Source organism: Heterocephalus glaber, unplaced genomic scaffold (assembly GCF_053883595.1).
Source record: "Heterocephalus glaber isolate CG9 unplaced genomic scaffold, H.glaber_assembly_v1.0 deba00000331, whole genome shotgun sequence".
Classification (NCBI taxonomy): domain Eukaryota; kingdom Metazoa; phylum Chordata; class Mammalia; order Rodentia; family Bathyergidae; genus Heterocephalus; species Heterocephalus glaber.
In genome coordinates this window covers 18,147,725-18,152,775 of record NW_028258142.1, presented here as the reverse complement: position 1 = coordinate 18,152,775, position 5,051 = coordinate 18,147,725, and positions in this window count along the sequence as shown.

Below are 5,051 nucleotides of genomic sequence, written 5' to 3'. Positions count from 1 at the left end.
AAACCTGCTCATGATTTAATTTAATAGTGTGGGCTCCAAAAGGCCTATAAATCTGCTTGGGATTCTTAACCTGAGTACTGTGGACAGAGTGGTTGGTTAAAAAACAAACAGTAATAAACACTGGGGGCTGTTAGCACTGAACAGCTCCAGAGACCAGGAGCCAGTGAAGATCAATAGCAGAGATCAGCACTCAGCACAGTTGATCTGTGGTGTTCAACAAAAATCAGTGCCAGATAGTGGGGGACAGCAATGGCAGTGATCAGTTGCTGGCTGTGGCAGCTGTTCATGTGTAGAATTATTTGGTGTTACTTGGTTACATCAATACTGCTAGCAGAGCTAATTCATGAATTGAGCAAAAGAACCTTAGGGTTATTGGCAACAAGACTAGTGAGAGATGACAAATGCCAAAACCACTTAAATATGGGTGGCAAGAGAAAATGTTTGAAATGTATTTGGGAGACTCAGCTCTATTTCTAGGGTAGTCATAATCGTGGCCGTCACTGGGCGAGAGGTGCTGCCTCTTCCTCCTATGTCTTCTATTACCTGCAAGATATCTCTGAGAACTTTTGACTGGAGAAGGTAGGGTTCTGGGATATATTTAAATGATAGCTAGGGGTATGTGAATTCCAAGTCCAGCATTCCCCATGCAGCAGCTCACACAGCTGGAGCAAGAGAATGATATTTGTATTGTGAATTTGACACTAATCTAGAAAAGTGGATTTTAAAATGTTTGTCTCAGTTTTCCATATTGAATCCTCTCAGGTGCTTCCCTAATGCTTTCCTTCTACCTTTTCTTTGCCCCTTTCCTCAGAGAATTCCCATCTGTAGCTGGTTACTCCTAAATGCCCAGTATACTGAGGTGGAAAGAGGGATGCTGCCACTATTGTGGACACCTAGGACTCCCATTCCTCTTTTTCTGCTCTTTGGCAACATGGACCTATTTGTCCTGCCAGAGCCGCGTGTCTGACCACATAGTGAGAGCACTCTTGGGTCTCAATGCATGTGGAAATCCTTTCTAGGAATGCTGTTGGCTTCATATTAACTCTGGGCTTCTGAAAGCCAAACTCCTGAGTGATCAAACTCTTGGGCTCTCCAGCTCTGTTCTCTGATAGAACCACCTGAGTTCATGATCTCTACCTTAGCTAAGATTTCTGGAATGACCCCCGCATATCTCAAATCAAGGAATCAGCCAACTTCTTTTCTCCAGAGTGACTGTCCTCCTCCCAGCTGCCACTGGCCTGGGTAAGGGTATCTATAACAGGTTTTGCAGGAATAGACGGGTTAATTTTATCCGATTTGATACTGGCCTCTTCCCTAACCCTCTGTCTCCTTTGTATTGTGAGAGACAAATTCTACATTCTTCATGCAGTTTTCTCATTATCAAAGCTCATTTATGGAATAAAATAATTTGTTATTGGTAGTGTGAGGCAGTTTGAGGCAAAAAGGAATTCTTGACTTTTTACTTGTCTTGAACCAGTAGGATTTGGCTGCAACATGGGAGCCAAGGCAGAAAGGGTGTTCATGTCAGCAGACCACTCTGATTGCTAGAAAACCAAATCACCAGAAGAACGAGTCTCCCTATTTATCAGTCCAAGTCTCCCTTCATCCAGTAATGCTGACAAGTAGAACAAATGAGGTAGTGTAGATTCAAGAACAATTGCTTCCTTAATGACTACAGATATTGTGGTAAGAGAATGATGAATGTATAGCACCCAATAGGCCCTCTAGTGCTGTCTAGTTCACAGACTCTATGTTCTACTTACTGTGTTTATACCCAAATCCTCCTTATAAATTTATACATCATCTAGTGCATATCTTTCCCTCAGACTCTTGCTTAGTTTTTCCCTTGAGCTGGGGCAAGCCATAACATGTTGCTTCAGCCTTAGTTACTGTTTACTTCTTTTGCATGAATGGTATTTTAAAAATCATTCATTAAGCCTACAGAGGTTCCAAGTAGGGCAACAGGCTGAGGAAGCTGTGTGGTTGCCTTTGAATTTCTTTGCTTTATAGTTGAATGTGAACTCCAAATATGTTTTTCATCTACAGTATTCATGTTATATTGCTGCTTTCCCAAGTCCATTTTATTTTTAATCAAAATAATCCAAATCCTTTTTACTCAATAAAAATAGCAAAATACACTCACAAAATGCATATCATTCACTTAGATATTAATTCTCTAGACTTAAATATTTAATTTATAAGTTCACATGCTCGAATACAGTAAGTTTCCCTGGTAAATAATGTTATTCACCAAGTGCATCAAATAAAGCTTTTGCTGCAAATGACTGAACAGGATTTTAAAAGCAATTAGATACACCATAGTGGGGCTGGGGAAATTCACATGTCTTTTGTTAACACACATTGATTCTGAAAGACAACTCATGATCAAGGTGAAAAAATGGCAAAAGCATAGGGTTATGAAAGAAAATAAGGAAAGATATGCTAAAGAGATAAAAAGAAGCTTCACAAACAATTTATAGCAAGAAGTGGAAGTAAATTTTAGAACACATTATGGTATGCTTAATAGGATTTAACTAGACATGGTATACATGGAATTTAAACAGAAATCCATGCAGATAAACTGTGCTGAAAGCTTTACCTCTAAAATCAGGAACAAAACTCTTGAAGCCACAGGTGTAGGCAAAGACATTCTGAATAGAACCCCAGTTGTATGTAAAGTATTACCAAGAATCAGTAAATGAGATAATATCAAATTTAAAAACTTCTGTACAGCAAAAGAAACAACCAACAGAGTAAAGAGATAACCTTCAGAATGACATCTAATATTTAAATATACAAAAAATTAAAAAAATTAAATTCCAAAAATAAAAACCCAACAGAAAATGGACAATGAATTAGACACATCTCATAAGAAGAAATACAGGGTCAATAAATACATGAACTGTTTAACATTGCTGGCCGTTAGAGAAATGGAAATTGAAACAACACTGATATTGCATTTTACCCCAGAAAGAATGGCTATCATCAAGAAATCAAATAATAGCAAATACAGGCAAGGTTGTGCTGAAGAACCCTTCTATATTGTTGGTAGAAATGATAACTGGTACAACCACAGTGAAAATCAGTATGGAGATTCTTCATGAAATTAGAAATTTCATTTGATCCAGCTTTTCCCCCTCCATGTATCTTCCCGAAAGAGTTAAGGACATCATATTACAGTGCTACTACATGTATACTAATGTTTATAGGAGCACATTTTATAATAACCTCATTCTTGAAGCATCATATATGTCTATCAACAGATTAATGCATAAAGAAAATGTGGCATTTGCACGCAATTGAGTACTACTCTGCCATTAAGATAAATGAGTCATTTTTAGGAAAATGGATGCACTTTGAGACCATAATGTTTAAGTGAAATAAGTCAGACACAAGCTTAAATATCACATGGTTTCTCTTACATGAGAAACTCAATAAATAAGTCAAGAGCAAAATAAAAGCAATAATAGGAAGTAGGGAGATAGATCTTTCTAACCTGGGAAGAGATTCAAAGGATGGAGGGAGGTGGAGAGAGAATTAAGATGTGCTATGTACATGTTCACTTTTGGTAATTCATGTATATCTAGAAATCTATCCATTTCTTCCAAGTTCTCCAATTTATTGGCATTCAAGTTTGCAGAGTAGTTTCTAATAATCTCCTGGATTTCAGCAATGTCTGTTGTAAGTTCACCTTTTTCATTTCTATTTGCCTTGATTTGGATCTTTCCTTTTCCTTCCTTCCTTCCTTCCTTCCTTCCTTCCTTCCTTCCTTCCTTCCTTCCTTCCTTCCTTTTCTTCTTCCTTTCTTCTTCTTTCTTTCTTTCTCTTTCTTTCTTTCTTTCTTTCTTTCTTTCTTTCTTTCTTTCTTTCTTGTTTCTTCTTTCTTTCCTTTCTGGCTAAAGGCTTGTCTATTTTGTTTATCCTTTCAAAGACCCAGCACTTTGGGTTCAGATTGTTCTTGTTTTTCTAGGACCTTGGGGTGCATCATTAGTTATTTATTTGGGCCTATTATGTTTTGGTGATGTGCTCATTCACAGCTATAAACTTCCTTGTTATAATGCTTTCTTTGTGTCTCATAAATTCTGGTACATAATAGTGGCCTTACAGTTTGATTCTAGGAACTATGTTATATATTCCTTGATTACTTCTATGACCCACTGATTATTCAAGAAGGTATTGTTTAATTTCCATATGTTTTCATAATTTCTGTGCTTTTTGTTGCCCTTTATTTCTAATTTCATTGCAGTATGAACTGATAATATGCTTGGAAAAGTTGGATTCTTTTGCATTTATTTAAGCAGGCTTTATTGGTTAGTATGTGGTCCATTTTGGAGAAAGATACATGTGTTGCTGAGAAGAATATGTATTCTGTTTTTGGTGGGTGCAATAGTCTCTAGATATTTATTAAATCCATTTGTTCAAAAGTTTTGTTGAATTCTAGTATATCTTTGTTTGTTTAATTGACCTGTCTATAACAGTAAGACATTGAGGTCACCTACTATAATTGTATTGGTGTTTATCTCATATTTTATGTCCAGTAGTGTTTGTTGCATAAAGTTGAGTGCACCATTGTTTGGTGTGTATATGTTTATAATTGTCATCTCTTACCATTGAAATATTTCCTTTACCAATATGTAGTGGCCTTATTTGCCTCTTCTTATTCATTTTGGGCTGAAGTACATTTTGTCTGAAAATATGATAGGTACTCCTGCTTGTTTTTGGGCTCCTGTTGCCTGGAATATTATTTTACATCCTTTCGATTTTAGTCTATTATATTTTCAATTAATTATGTTTCTTGTATAAAGCATACTGTTGGATTTTGTTTCTTGATTCATTCTGCCAATGTGTACTTTTTGATTGGGATTTGAGACCATTCACATTGATAATTATTACTGATAAGTATTGACTTACTACTGTCCTTGCAGTATTTTGCTATTCCTTATTCCCTTTCTTTCTATTCTACTTAACTGCTTACCCTACAATGTGTATTCATTCTAGTAGACCTTTTGTCATTGTCAGCTTCCTTGTCTCTTTCTAGAATATCCTTGAGA